Source organism: Camelus bactrianus, chromosome 7 (genome assembly GCF_048773025.1).
Source record: "Camelus bactrianus isolate YW-2024 breed Bactrian camel chromosome 7, ASM4877302v1, whole genome shotgun sequence".
In the NCBI taxonomy this organism is placed as follows: Eukaryota; Metazoa; Chordata; class Mammalia; order Artiodactyla; family Camelidae; genus Camelus; species Camelus bactrianus.
The window spans coordinates 84,321,701-84,337,855 of NC_133545.1; the positions used below are offsets into that span (position 1 = coordinate 84,321,701).

The 16,155-nt window shown below is 44.5% G+C and overlaps 1 protein-coding gene across 1 annotated transcript in view; it reads left to right on the plus strand.

Moving 5' to 3' along the window:
- ADCY1 (adenylate cyclase 1) overlaps positions 1 to 16,155 on the plus strand; it is a 98,083-nt gene that overhangs the window by 16,704 nt on the left and 65,224 nt on the right. The window lies entirely within an intron of this gene.

Sequence of the window (16,155 nt, forward strand, 5' to 3'; positions counted from 1 at the left end):
AGAGACAGTCACCTGGGCAGCCCTACACCTGCAGCTTGGCTTGAGGCCGCAGGGCACCCCACCGGCTGGTGCAGAGCACTGTCCCCTCCAATCTAAAGGGCACAGGCTTGGAGGGAGCCGGGCTGGGTTCCTCCCACTCCCGGCTACTGTCAGCAGCATGTCCCAGGCTCACCATTCTCTCAGCAGTATTTCCTCATCCACTGTCCTGGGGCCCAGGAGGATGGTCCGAGAGCCCTGGGCGAGGTTTTTAACCCGTAGAACCCGGAATCCTGTGCTTTACCGGAGTACTGATGGTGGAGGCTTGTTTTCCTGTGGTGGAGGGACAGGATCAGTTTATAAGAGATGCTATTTTTACTGTAAATACAAGGCATTAAGTACTGACCATACCTTTAAAAAAATGCACACATACATTTCCATTTATAGGTATTACCATGATACCTAGTGTTTACAGTAACAGCCGGGTATCATTTAGAAATAGATGGCATATGTGTGTATTTAGATCATGTGTGTGGGTCTGTGGGTGGCTTTATTGGGGGGGGGATATGTGTCTGGGTGGATAGGTGCTCACATTTCATGTGACGTGTGCAGGTGTGTGTTGTGTGGCACATGCATGTGGGGATGTGTGCGTTTGTATGTCTGTACACATGTGTATGCTTGTGGACATGTGGGGTAAATGTACGTGTGTATGTGTGTGTGCATGTCTCTGTGTGTGTACACATGTGTGGATATGAATTCATGTGGACTGTGTGTGTCTGTCTCTGCGTACGTGTATGCATGTGTGTATGCTGTGGGGGGTGTGCATATGTGCGTGCGTGTGTGGGTGTGTATGGATAAGTGTGCACACACACACGTGCATGCGTGTAACGAGCACGTCTTCTGGGGCTGTGCCCTGAGCATTTTCCCAGACCGGCACCATCAGCAGGGAGGATGGGGGGGACTCCAGTGCTCAGAGGTGCTTGAACTTGCTGTCCTTACCTTCATCACCTCTGCGAGATCCCAGAAGTGGCTCTTCAGGGTCCTCGCCCCTTAAATACATCACCTGAAGTACTGGACAAATCAATCTTACGGCTGTGCTTGTGTGTTTCTGAATCTTCCTTTGCTTTCCTGCTGTTTTCCCTCCTCTCCATCTCCTTTCAAGTCTCTTCCTTTCCCACTTCCTCTGATTTTGTCTGTTTCCATTTCTTTTCTTTGGCTGCCACTCCTACAGACTACATAGCTTCCAGCCTTAAAATAATTTGAATGCTTGGTGCGCCCTCTGTCACCCGGGGTGGGTCCCATCTGTCGATGCCAGTGGTGATGGTGGGGATGCTGGCTGTGACGCGGCCACCATCGCGTGCCTGCAGGCAGAGGCTCTGCAAGCACGAGCCTCTCTCCCCTTGAGCCCGCGTCCCTGCCCTGGGAATACAGCGGCCAAGCAAGCACTCCTGCTCTCACGGAGCAGCTGCAAGCGTTGGCTGCCATACGTGTGTCATTTCACGCGCAGCTCGCAAGCAAGGGCTCATCTTCTCAGCCCCGCAGCCGAGGGAGCCCAGACTTATGGAGGCTTAGGACACATGCCTGAGTTCTAATCACAGACCTGATCTTAAGGAGGAAATGTGCAAAACGGGAAATGTCAGCCAATCCCACCAACCCAGCTGAATGCTCTGGGTTTTCAAGTTTTCATCTTTAGACATGTTCTTTTCCCACATCATTGTCGTTTTGATGTAGACGTAGATTTATTTTTAATTTCTGATTTTTATTTGTTTGTTTATTATTGAAGTACAGTCAATTACAATGTGTCGATTTCTGGTGTACAGCACAGTGTGCCAGTCATGCATATGCATACATATATTCGTTTTCATATTCTTTTTCATTAAAGGTTATTACAAGATACTGAATATAGTTCCATGTGCTATGCAGAAGAACATTTTTTCAATCTGTTTTTACACATAGTGCCTAACATTTGCAAATCTCAAACTCCCAAATTTATCCTTTTCTAACCTCCTTCCCCCCGGTAACCATAAGATTGTTTACTAAGTCTGCGAGTCTGTTTCTCTCTTGTAGATGAGTTCATTAGTGTCCTCTTTTCTTCTTCGTCTTTTTTTATAGATTCTGCATATGGGTGATATAGGGTATTTTTCTTTCTCTTTCTGGCTTACTTCACTTTTTGCTCTTTGTTCTGTTCTTTTTCTTTTTGGGGTTCAAAATTTTTCTTTTGTAATATCTTGGTTACTTTTCGGTTCCTTTGACCGCATTGTATGTTTTTGATTTGTGGTTACCTTGTTTTTCAGGTGTATTAACTCATTACTATATCTGTTTGCTTTAAACTGATAGCCCTATAACATATCTTAAAAAGAATGAAAAAAAGAAAAGAAATCTATATTTTCTTGTTCCCCTCTCCCAGCTTTAAGGATTTTGATGTCCTCTTTTACATCTTCATGTTTATTCTGTTGTAATTCATTGTAGTTATCACCTTTCCAATCATGGCTTTCCCCTTTCTGTAGCATCCTGCGTCTTTTCTATTTAGAGTAGACCTGTCAATATTTCTTTCAGCATAGGTTTAGTATTGCTGAATTCTTTTACTTTTTGCTTGTCTGTGAAATTCCTCATCTCTCCTTCTGCTCTAAAGGATAACCTTGCTGGATAGAGCATCCTAGGGTGAAGCTTTTCTCATTCATGCCACTCCCTTCTGGCCTGCAATGTTTGTGTAGGGAAATCAGCTGAGAGCCTTATGGGGGTTCCCTTGTAACTCACTCTTCGTTTTTCTCTTGCTCCCTATAGAATCATTCCTTTATCTTTAACCCTGGCCGTCTTAATTAAATTAATATGTCTTGGTGTAGGTCTATTTGGGTTCTTCTTGTTGGGGACCCTCTGGGCTTCCTGTACTTGGATATCTGATTCCCTCTTTAGGTTTGGGAAGTTCTCAGTCATGATTTCTTCAAACACCTTTTTGATCCCCTTTGCCTTTCTTCTCCTTCTGGGACCCCTATTATCATAGGTTGGGGTGCTTTAAATTACCCCACAGGTCCCTTGTATTGCTTTCATTAGTTTTCACTTGCTTTTGTCTGTTGTTCTGATAGGGTGACTTCTGTTATCCTGTCTTCTAAGTCACTTATCTGTTCCTCTGCATTATCTAGTCTGCTTTTGACTGATTTTAGCTTGGCTCTTATCTCAGCCATTGAGTTTTCTGTTTTTAATTGGCTCTCCATTATAGTTTTTATTTCCTTTTGATAGTATTCTGCATTTTTATCTATAGTCCCTCTCACTTCCCTCAGTGCTCTGATCACTCTGTTTTTGAAGTCATGATCTAGCAGACTGTCGAGTCTATTTCATTGATTGTTCTTTGAGGGGATTTCTCTTGCTCTTTTAATTGGGAGTGGTTCCTCTGCTTCTTCACTTGACTTCTGTCTCTCTCACTGTGGCTTATGGGGTATCAGTTATCTACTGTGGTCCTGAAGGGCCGTTTTTGTGTGTTCTGTTTTGTTTTTAAAGAGGATGCATTCCTGTGTAGAATGTGCGCCTCTACTAATTTTGTTGCAAAGTCTGTTTTTAGTACGTATGTTTGCCACATCTTTCTTCCACCTGTGTTGCCTGTTATCCCTTTGACTGGGGCTGTGGCTGGTGTTGTGATCAGAGCCTGCCCTGGATGTTGAGTGGGGCCTCCTTTTTGTTCTGTGTTTGTCACAGCCCTGACGGGCCGGGTCTGTTCCCCTTTTGTTGGAAGTGAGGCTTCCAGACCCATTTCTGAGCTGTGGTGTGTGGTAGGCAGGGTGGGAGCACTTCAGATACTCTGCTGATTCTGCCCTTGTCCCTGCTTTAGCCACAGGAATGTCAGTGCTCTGCCCTGGTGTCCCCCAGGTTCTCCGCCCTCAGAGCTGCCAGTGCAGACCCACCAGCTTCTGGGTTGCACACCTGGACTGTGGTGCACTATTGGGGTAGCGCCATCCCTGGTGCCCAGTGCGGCTCCTGCACTTGCCCTTGCTGTGTGAACTCTGCTCGTTCACCTTAGAGGCTTGCACTGGTAGAACCCCAGCCCTGCGGTGATTATGTGGTCGTGCCACCAAGTCAGAGCTGTCCCCAGTGCCACATCCGTGCATGGTAGGCAGGCCCACTGAAGGACCCCACCAGCCCTCACCCCCACTGTGTGCCAGAACTCTGCACCTTGCTTGTTTGTCTTGGAGTCGTGGGTCCACAAAGGCACCCGCGGACCCAAACAGTCCCTTCTGCCTCGGGCTGTAAACAACTCTCAGTCCCGCCTATGAAGTTGTGGGGCCCCTGGGTACAGATTCGGGCTTGAACCCCACCTTTACCTGGGAGCTGAACCTCTCCTCCCGAGAACACTCCAGTGATGGTACCACAGGCATGTGGAGACAAAGGCTACGGCCCAGCTGCGTTGCGCCCCTACCCGCAGTGCACACCAGCAGTGTTCCTTTTTTCCTTCTTTTTTTGAGGGGGGGGGTGAGGGGCCCAGGCTATCTTGTTCTGTATACACACCCAGCCACGGCGTACAGCACGCTGGATCCAGCCCCTCAGGCTGTCTCTGCCCACTTAGCCCCAGCCCTCCGCTGGGCTCGGGCGGCCGGTCCCACTCCCCCCGTGCCGGCTCACTTCTAGGGCTGGAGATTGCAGGGATCCGGGGATCGCAGGGATCCTCTGTGCCGGTTTCTCTCAGTTCTGTCGGCCAAGAGGCTGCTGTGCACTCCTCTGAACCTCGGAAGGTCCCCCTTCATCCCCACTGACCTCTCTTTTGGAGTGGGGGTCGTCCCAGCGTAAGAGCACTGTTCCTCCTTTGCTGCACCCTCCCCGAGGGACAGGTCCCACACTAATTTCCTTTTTTCTTCTGCTTTTTTTTTTCTCCTCCTACCAGCTATGTGAGGAATTTTGTCTTTTGAAGAAGGTGATATCTTGTCAAAGTTCGGCAGGTGTTCTGAGTGGATAGGTGGGTCCGTGGATGTCTCTCTTGGTGTGTTCGTGGGAGAGAGCGAGCTCAGAGCATCCTTCTACTCCACCATCTTGGCCGTTCCTCCTTCCCTTTTGTCTCTCAGTATTTGTTTTATATGATTAGGTGCTTCTATATTGGGTGCGTGTGTTAATGAGTGTAATATCCTCTTCTTGTATTCCTCCTTTGGTCATTATATAAAGTCCTTTGTCTTTCTTTATGGCCTTTGTTCTAAAGTCTGTTTTGTCTGATATGAGTACTCCTACCCCTACTTTCTTGTCATTTCTATTTGCATGAAAAATCTTTTTCAATCCTGACACTTTCAATCTATGTATGTCCTTCACCCCAAAGTGGGTGTCTTATAGGCAGCATATTGTAGGCTCTTGTTTTATTAGCCAATCTGCCACTCTGTGTCTTTTGATTGGAGCATATAATCCATTGACATTTATGGCAATTATTGATAGATGTGTGTTTACTGCCATTTTAAACTTTGTTTTCTGGTTGATTTTGTATTTCTTCTCTGTTCCTTTCTTTTTCCTTTTGTTCTTTCTTTTGTGGGTGATGATTTTCTTCTGTATTAGCTTGATTTCTTTCCCTTTTTTATTTGCTTTTTTTGTGACTCTATTGTATGCTTTTGATTTGTGGTTACCCGTTTTTCAAGTATGTTAACCCATTACTATATCTATTTGCTTTAGACTGGTAAGCATATAGTCTCAAACACATCCTAGAAAGAAAGAAAAAAAGTTTACATTTTCTTGCTCTCCTCTCTCACATTTTATGATTTTGATTGTCCTCTTTTACATCTTCATGTTTATTCCCTTGCTGTTCATTTTAGTTATCATATTTCTAATTGCGGTTTTCTCTTTTCTACAGATTCCTGCTTTTCTGTTTGGAGAAAAACTTACTATATTTCTTTTAGGATAGGTTTAGCATTGGTGTATTCTTTTAGTTTTTGCTTGTCTGTGAAATTCTTTATCTCTTCTTGCACTCTAAAGGATATTCTTGCTTGGTAGAGTATCTTAGGTTGCAAGTTTTTCTCTTTCAGGACTTCAAATATATCTTGCCACTCCCTTCTGGCCAGCAGTGTTTCTGTAGAGAAATCAACTGATAGCCTTATGGGATTTCCTTTATAACTAACTCTTTGTTGTTCTCTTGCTGCCTATAGAATCTTTATCTTTAACTTTGGCCATCTTATTTATAATATGTCGTGGTGTAGATCTGTTTGGGTTCTTGTTTGGGACCCTCTGTGTTTCCTGCACTTGGATATCTATTTCCTTCCTTAGATTTGGGAAATTTTTAGTCATGATTTCTTCAAATACTTTTTTGATCCACTTTTTTATTTCTTCTCCTTCTGGGACCGCTATTAGGTATAGATTGTCACACTTTATATTATCTCATAGGTCCCTTACATTACTTTCATTTGTTTTCATTTGCTTTTCTGCTATTCTGATGGGGTGATTTTCATTATCCTGTCTTCTAAATCACTGATTCATTCTTCTGCATCATGTAAGGCTGCTATTGACTGCCCTTAGCCTAGCTTTTATCTCAGCAATTGAGTTTTCTGGTTTTAATTGGCTCCTCTTTATAGTTTTTTTTTTTTTTTTACAGTATCTTTCATTTCTATCAATAGCCTCTCTTATTTCCTTCAGTGCTTTTATCATGTCCTCTTTGAACTCCGAATCTAGTAGACTGTTGAGGTCTATTTCATTGTTCATGCTTCCAGGGGACTTCTCTTGTTCTTTTAATTGGGGGTGGTTCCTCTGCTTCTTCCTTTTTTAAATATTTCTCCTTGACTATGACTTTAGGTGTAACAGTTATCTACTGTGGTGTTGAAGGGCTGTTTGTTCTGTTTTGTTTTGTTTTTATATGGGAGCATCCTTGTGTAGACAGTGTGCGTCTCATATTTTTGTCACAAGGGCTGTTTAAGTATGGGTGGCTGCCAGGTCTTTCCTCCCTGTGTGCTGGCTCTTATTCCCTTGATTGGGAGTATGGTTGGTGCTGTGGTGACCAGAGCCTGCCCTGGTTGTTGAGCAGGGACTCCTCTTTGTTTGGTGATTGGCACAGCCCTGACAGGGGCCAGGTCGCTTCCCTGTTGTTAGAATAGAGGCTTTCAGGCCCATTTCTGAGCTGTGGTTTGTGGCAGGAGGGAGCACTTCCACCGGAAGAAGATGTCCACTGGTGAGTGCCTTCTGTGGTGTCGTCTGTCACTCATCATGTAAGCTTACAAAGTGTACTTTGTTGTCTCTGCCCTTGTCCTCCCCTTAGCCACAGGAATGTCAGCAATCTTCCCTAGTGTCCCCCAGGTTTTGCACCCACAGAGCCATTCATGCTGATCCACCAGTGTCAGGCACCAGGACCCACTGCAGTGCTATGCGGTCATGCACCTGGATCCACTGTGAGCCACAGAGTCAGCCCAGAACCCAGTCTTGCATCTGCGAACGCAGGCCCGCTGTTAACGCCAGACCCACCCAGCTGCATGCCGGTACTCCACTTGTTTGTCTCAGAGGCGTGTCACAAAATCACCAGTAGAGCAAATTTGCCACCAGCGCTTGGGGCTAAAATCAAATTTCAGTCCCGCCTATGAAGTCTTGAGACCCCTGAGAATGGATTCTGTTTTCAGCCCCAGCTCTGCCTGGAAGCTGAGCACCAGGGATTGTGGCCCTCCAGAGCAATCCGAGAAGACTGCTCCGTGTGAACCGCTTTGCGAGAACACGTGCCAACATGGTTCTGAGCAACGCCCCCTGGGCTAGTGGAGATGGCTGCTATGTCTGGGCTGCGTTGCACCCCTCCCCTCAATGAGCACCAGCAGTGGTGCTTTTTATGGGGGACCCAGGCTGTTAGGCACACACTCCCAGCCTCAGCCCACACCACACTGCAGCCCCCTAAGGCTGCCTCTGTGCAGTCAGCTCCAGTCCTCTCCCTCTTCTGGGTTTGTCTGCAGAAGCCCAAGCTCCAGCACCCAGTCCTGGCCTGTCCCTTCCAGCTCACAGCTCACGTTAGGGGTTGCCAGGGCCCTCTGTGCTGGTCTCTCTCAGCTCTGTCTGCCAAGCTTCTGCTGATTTCTCCTCTGAGCCTCTAAGGTTCCCTTTCTGTAGCAGCTGACCTCCCTGCTGGAGAGGGGACTTCTCAGGGTGAGGGCACTTTTCCTCCTTTACTGCTCCCTCCCGGTGGGACAGATCCCACATCAATTTCTTTTTCCTTTTTTTTTTTTTTTTTATCTCCTACTTCTGCCCATTTTTGGATTGGTTTTTTTTCTTTGTTTGTTTGTTTTTGGTTGTTGTTATTGACCTGACCTGTGTAAGCTGCTTGTACATTTTGGAATTTAACCCCTTGTCAGTTGCATCATTTGCAAATATTTTGTCCCATTCTGTTGATGGTCTTTTCATTTTGTTTGTGGTTTCATTTCTTGTGCAAAAGCTCTTACGTTTAATGAGGTCCCATTTGTTTATTTTTGTTTTCATTTCCATTACTCTAGGAGATGGATCCAAAAAATCTATTGCTGTGATTTATGTCAAGGAGTGTTCTGCCTATGTTGTCCTCTAAGAGTTTTTCAATATCCCATCTTACATTTAGGTCTTTAATTCATTTTAAGGTGTTTTTTTTTTTTAATACGATGTTAGAGAATGTTCTAGTTTCATTCGTTTACATGTAGCTGTCCAGTTTTCTTAGCACCACTTGTTGAATAGACCGTATTTTCTCCATTATATATTTTTGCCCCCTTCACTGTAGATTAATTGACCATAAGTGTGCAGGTTTATTTCTGGGCTCTGTATCCTGTTCCATTGACCCGTATGTTTGTTTTTGTGCCAGTGCCACACTGTTTTGATCACTGTAACTTTGTAATATAGTCTGAAGTTAGGGAGCCTGATTCATTCAGCTCCGTTCTTTTTTCTCCAGATTGTTTTGGCTCTTTGGGGTCTGTTGTGTTTCCATATAAATTTAACAATTTTTTTCCAGTTCTATGAAGAATGCCATGGGTAATTTGATAGGGATTACATTGAATCGGTAGATTGCTTTGGGTACTAAGGCCATTTTAACAATATTGATGATTCTTCCAATTGAAGAACATGTTATATCTTCCCATCTGTTTGTGTTGTCTTCAGTTTCTTTCATCAGTGTGTTACAGTTTTTGGAGTACAGGACTTTTGCCTCCATATTCCTAGGTATTTTGTTCTTTTTGATGAGATGGTAAATGAAATTTCTTCCTTAATTTTGCTTTCTGGTACTTTGTTGTTAGTGTATACAAATGCAGCAGATTTCTCCGTGTTAATTTTGTATCCTGCAACTTAACCAGATTCATTGACGAGCTCTAGTAGTTTTCCGAGCATTTTTAGGATTTTCCATGTAAATATCATGTCGTCTGCAAACAGTGACAGTTTTACTGCTTCTTTTCCAGTTTGGATTCCTTTTATTTCTTTTTGTTTTCCAATTGCTATGGCTAGGAATTCCAGAACTATGTTGAATAGAAGTGGCAAGAGAGGGCATCCTTGTCTTGTTCCTGATCTTAGAGGAAGTACTTTCAGTTTTTCTTCATTGAGTTTGTTGTTAGCTGTGGGTGTGTCATATATGACTTTATTATGTTGAGTTTTGTTTCCTCTATGCCCACTTTCTGAAGAGTTTTTATCATAAATGAATGTTGAATTTTGTCAAAAAGCTTTTCCTGCATCTATTGAGATGATCATGTGATTTTTATTCTTCAGTTTGTTACTGTGGTGTATCACACTGATTGATTTGGGGATATTGAAAAGCCCTTGCATTCCTGGAATAAATCCCACTTGATTGTGGTGTATGATCCTTTTCATGTACTGTTGGAGTCTGTTTGCTAGTATTTTATTGAGGAGTTTTGCATCTATGTTCATCAGTGATACTGGCCTGTAATTTTCTTTTTTAGTGATCTGTCTGGTTTTGGTATCAGGGTGATGGTGGCTTTATAGAATGTGTTTGGAAGTGTTCCTTTCTCTGCAATTTTTTGGGAAAGTTTCAGAAGGATAGGTGTTAACTCTTCTCAAAACGTTTGGTAGAATTCACTTGTGAAGCCATCTGTTCCTGGACTTTAATTTTGGGGAATTTTAAAATTACTGATTCAGTTTCAGTACTGGTTTTTGGTCTGTTTATATTTTCTGTTTCTTCCTGGTTCAGGCTTGGGAGATTGTAGCTTTCTAAGAATGTGTCCATTTCTTCCAGGTCATCCATTTTATTGGCATATAGTTGCAAACGGCCTTTGCATTTCTGTGGTGTCAGTTGTAACTTCTTCTTTTTCATTTCTGATTTTATTGATCTGTGCCCTCTCCCTTTTTGCTTAATGAGTCTGGCTAAAGTTTTATTAATTTTGTTTATCTTTTCATATCTTTTCAAATAACCTACGTTTAGTTTCATTGATCTCTTCTATTGCTTCTTTAGTCTATTTCATTAATTCTGGTCTGATCTTTATCATTTCTTTCCTTCTACTAACTTTGGGTTTTGTTTTTTCTTTTTCTAGTTACTTTAGATGTAATGTTAGGTTGTTTATATGAGATTCTTCTTGTTCCCTGAAGTAAGCTTGTATTGCTATAAACTTTCCTCTTAGAACTGATTTTGCTGCATTCCACGGGTTTTGTTAGTGTTTTGTTTTGTTTCAGTTTTTCCTTGCAGTTGATTTCTAATCTCCTAGTGTTGTGGTCAGAAAAGATGCTTCATATGATTTCAGTTTTCTTAAGTTTACCAAGGCTTGCATTCTGGCCCAGCATATGATCTATCCTAGTGAAAGTTCCATGTGCGTTTAAGAAAAATGTGTGTTCTTCTGCTTTTGGATGGAATGCTCTGTAGATACCAGTTAAGCCCATCTGGTCTAATGTGTCATTTAAGGCCTGTATTTCCTTACTGATTTTTCTGTCTGGATGATCCATTCATTGATGTAAGTGAGGTGTTAAGGTCCCCCACTATTATTGTGTTACTGTTGATTTCCCCTTTCATGACTGATAACAGTTGCGTTATACATTGAAGTACTCTTGTGTTGCATATGTATTTACAACTGCTATATATTCTTCTTGAATTCATCCCTTGATCAGTATATAGTGTCCTTCTTTGTCTCTTGTAACAGGCTTTATTTTAAAGCCTATTTTGTCTGATGTAAGTATTGCTACTTCAGCTTATTTTTTTGGTTTCCATTTATTTGCAATACCTTTTTCCATCCCTTCACTTTGTGTGTGTGTCTTTAGCTCTGAACTGGGTCTCTTGAAGACAGTGTATAAACAGGTCTTGTTTTTGTATCCATTCAGCTATTCTGTGTCTTTTGATTGGAGTGTTTAATCCATTTACATTTAAGGTAATTATCAATAGGTTATGTTCTTATTGCCAATTTCTTAATTGTTTTGGATTTGTTTTTGTAGGTCTTTTTCCTCCTTTCTTCTTTTGTTCTCTTGTAATTTGATGACTTTCTTAGCATTATGTTCGGATTCCTCTTCCTTTTTTGTCTGTGTATCTGTTACAGATTTTTGGTTTGTGGTTACCATGAGGTTTTTGTATGGAATCACACACACACACACACATAATTGTCTTGAATTATTTATCTTTTCATTTCTAATACATTTTAGATACCTACATTCATAGTCTCCTCCCCTCGGGTTACTGGCTGTAGCATCATATTTTATATTTAATCATTTTGTGTATCATTTAACTACTTCTTGTGGATACAGGTGATTTTACTCCTTTTGTCTTTTAACTTCCCTATTAGTTGATGTGTGGATGGTTCTCTACCTTTATTGTTTGTTTGCCTTTTCTGGTGAGCTTTCCCATTTCATAATTTTCTTGTTTCTATTTGTGGCCTTGACCTTCTACCTAGAGAACTTCCTTTATTAACATTTGTTGTAAAGCTGGTTTGGTGGTGCTGAATTCTTTTAGCTTGTGCTCATCTGTGAAGCTTTTGATTTCTCCATCAATCTGAACAAGAGCCTTGCAGGATAGAGCATTCTTGGTTGTAGGTTTTGCCCTTTCATCACTTTAAATACATCGTGCCACTCCCTTCTGGCCTGCAGAGCTTCTGCTGAAAAATCCACCTATAACCTTATGGGAGTTCCCTTGTATGTCATTTGTTGCTTTTCTCTTGCTACTTTTAATATTTTCTCCTTATCTTTAATTTGTGTTGACTTAATTACTATATGCGTTGGTGTGTTTCTCTTTGGGCTAATTCTGTATGGGACTCTCTGTGCTTCCTTGACTTTGGCGACTGTTTCCTTCCCCAAATTAGGAAGTTTTCAGCTATTATCTCTTGAAATATTCTCCTCAGGTCCTTTCTCTCTCTTGTCTTTTTCTGAGACCCCTGTGATGCAGATACTAGTTGGCTTCGTGTTGTTTCAGAGGTCTCTTAAGCTATCGTCATTTCTTTTCATTCTTTTGTCTTTTTTTCTGTCTGTGGAAGTGATTTCCACTACTCTGTCTTCTAGCTCACTGATCCATTCTTCTGCCTTATTTAGTCTATTCTTGGTTCCTTCTAGTGTGCTGTCACCTCAGTTATTGTGTTCATCAAATCTGTTTAGTTGTTCTTTGTATTTTCTAACTCTTTGCTAAAAACTTGGAACTTCTTGCTCTGTGCATCCATTCTCCTCCTGAGTTCTCTGATCTTCACAATCGTTACTCTGAACTCTTTCTCGGGTATATTGCCTATCTCCTCATTGCTTAGTTGTTCTTGTGGGATTTTATCTAGCTCATCTGCCACCTCATTTTGTCTGAATTTCTATTTGTACTTTTATTATGTGATGGGGTAGTTACATTTCTTGACCTTGGAGAAGTGGCCCCCTGTAGGTGATGTCCTGTGGGTCCCAGCAGTGCACTTCTCTCTCGTCACCCAAGGGTCAGGCTACTGGTCCCAGGGTAGAGTCTGGCTTCACTTTGTGGACTCATCCCACAGGCTGTAGGAATGTTGCTTTCTCGCTTCTGGTGTCTGCCCCCTGGTGGGTGAAGCTGAACTAGAGGGCTGTGCAGGTTTCCTGGCAGGAGGGGTTGGTGCCTATCCACTGGCGGGTAGAGCTGGGTCTTGGCCCTCTGGTGGGCAAGGTCATGTCTAGGGGCATCCTGTCTGGTGATAACTGGGGCTGTGTTCCCACCAGGTTAGCTGTGTGGCCTGAGGCATCCCAGTACTTAAGCTTACAGGCTGTTGGGTGGGGCCAGGTCTTGGTGCTAACGACCCATGCAAGATCTCATCTTCCAGGAAAATGTATGTGGGTGATAAATACTGACTATTTACCGCCAGCTTTTGTGTCTCCAGGTGAGCCACAACCACCACACCCCCCAGTACCCCCCCCCCAGGAGATCGTCCAAGACCAGCAGCCAGGTCTGGCCCAGGCTCCTGTGAAATCACTACTTCTGCCCTTGGTCCTGGTGCACGTGAGACTGTGTGCTCTTTAAGAGCAAGTCTCTGTTTCCCCCAGTCCTGTGGAGCTCCTGCAATTAAGCCCCGCTGGCCTTCAAAGCCAAATGCTCTGGGGGCTCCTACTCCCGATGCCGGACCCCCAGGCTGGGGAGCCTGACCTGGGGCTCAGAACTCTCACTCCTATGGTTGAACCTCTACAATGTAATTATTCTCCAGCTTGTGGGTCACCCACCTTGGAGGTATGAGACCCGATTATATTATCAGTGCACCCTTCCTGCCTTCCCACTGTGGTTCCCTCTTTACGTCTCCAGTTGAAGATCTTTTTCGGTAGGTTCCAGTCTTTTTTTATCTATGTCTGTCCAGCAGTCAGTCATGGTTTTGTTGTGTTCATGAGAAGAGGCAGGTGTTCCTACCACTCTGCTGTCTTGACTGGAAATCCACAATAGATGGTTGTTAATTGACAAACCGCGAGACTCTTTAGAGCGGGGACCGTGGCAGGACCCTTCTGTTCCTCAGCCTCACCTGGCCATGCTGAGAACGCATCTCGCTGGCTGAAACTTCTTCCCCAGGACTAAGTCAGAGAGGAAGGACTGGTTTCTTTAAGCAGGAGCTCAGCCTCTGACTGTCTTAAGCAAGGATGCCACGGTGAGCTTTTATCCCTCACCCGCCCACTGCCGGGAGGGACCTGTGGGAATTCTGTGTGTGTAATCACTGATTTTGTGGCAACCCTGTGAAGAAGGTGATAATTGCTCCAGTGATCGGGGCATCCCCTCCCCTCCCATATTATTTGGAATTAACAGCCCTGCAGTTGTTATTTTAAAAGAAATCACAACTGTTTTGGTTACAGAAGCTTTTATTGATCTCTCACCTTGCTCCCTATCGATGAAGACAGGCATGGTCTCCCCAGACCAGTCTCCAAGAACAAGGTCTCCTCCTCCAGTGTTTTCACGAGTGGGAATATTAGAATCATTCTGTCCTCCTCAGGGCAGCCTGCGGAGCCAGAGGGGCTGGGACAGGACGGACAGCGGGCCGTCTCTGCTTCCTTGGCACACTCTACTTCTGGAAGGTTGTCTGCTCTACTTCGAAAAAGCTACCTGAGTCATCAGTGTCCCCAAGGCTGACTCCTTTGAGAGGGACTCGGATGTGCTGAAGTGACCCCTCATCCCACCAAAATCATAACAAGACAGTGGCCCCTGTGCAGGGCTGCCTGGCTCTGTCCTGTCCCGCAGGGGCTTGGCAGAGCAGATCAACATGCTTGATCTGCACGTATTCTTTCTGGGTTCTTAGGTCTTTAAAACTGATTTCAGGCCTCTGCATCCTAGTTAAGCATGTAAGAGCTTTGCTCCACTTTATAAATCAGAACTGGGGCTGGCTCTGAGAATTTAAATGATGTGGGAGGGATCATACGGTGAGTGACCATGTAGTTGGTGGCAGAGAGAGGAAGCAGAGGCCAAAGCCAAGAATCCACCCCCGACCCCAAACCAGCCTTGGCCCACTTTCTTCCTTTATAGTCTCACATCTCCTCGGCCATTAAAAAAGGCTCACACAGAGGTTTGGGGTTTGTAGGTACCCAGGTTGAAATATTCCAAAGGGCCGTGAGGTGCCTTTTAACCGGAGTCTTTCAGTTTCAGAACAAAAATGTCAAAAGTTGGTTCTTTGAAATAGGACAGCCTTAGGGAGCCTGACCAAGAAGAAAGAGCAGACACAACTGAGATGATTAGGGGTGGGAAAGCACGTGGCTTCCGGGATAAAGCTAGGTTAAAAATAGACGAGAGGGAAATATTAAGAGTTTTTTTTTTTTTGCCAGAATATTTGAAAACTTAGACAAAATGGACAAATTCCCAGGTTTTGAAACTGGTTCTAGAAGAAAAAGAAAGCCTGGAACATCTTATGATCATTAAAACAACTGACTGCTCAGGAATGGAAAGCTTGCCAAAAAGTAATCACCAGGCCCCAGTGGTTCTAAATTTGTAAGGGAAACATTCCGATCTGATCATCCATAGGACAGAAACTCCTTCTGTGAGTGCAGGATAACCTTGCGCATGATCGTGGAGGATGGAGCTAGGATTCCAGGCTGTCAGAAGTGCAGGTCAGGTGGACGTGCTGGGAGCAGCCCCCGTCCCCCAAGTCCTACACTTGTGAGTAGTGTCAGCCCCGAGGCCCTTTGCCTCTTGATGCTGGAGTGCATTTGGAGAGGCCCAGCTGGAATTCTCTGAGGGGTGGTCATCCGTCTGAATGCTTGGCACATGGCTTTGGAGATCCCAGGACAGAGGGAACCTGTAAAAGTTGATGTAACTGGATGGGAGACAGAAGGCAGCAGTTGGCCCCCATGGAGAGGCCCAACTGGAGAATAGTGGCGTCCAAGGGGCATGCTACGTAGAGGGAAGGTACATTGGGAATGGATGCCAGAGAAAGTATATTTGGTTGGGGCTTTGGAGGATGTGTAGGAGTTTGCTGGGTAGAGGGTGGGAGATGGGGAGCAGTAGATGACATTCAGGCAGCAGATGGGTGGGGGAAGTCACAGCATTGTTTTCCAGACAGGACAGGCATGTTGGTAAGCTGTAGCTCTGTCTTCCTTCAGCTTGGAGAGGATCAGGCTGGAGGTGGAAAGTCTGCTCCACTGAGGGGCAGAGACTACCTGAGGGCCTCAGCTGCTCACAGCTCCCCACTGGGCCGTAACCCTGACATTGGAGTCTGGCGGAGCTGGAGAGCACAGGGAAGGGAGTGAGAGGGCTGTGATGGTCACCCCTTAACTCCTGAGGTGGGGGGCCCTCCTCTCCTGCCACTGCTGAGCCCAGCCAGGAAGCCTGGGCTTCAGGAGCCCACCCTTGAGCTCAGCATCAGCAGAGGCCGCCACTGCAAAGGCCCTGCTGTTCCTCAAGTGCCGTTA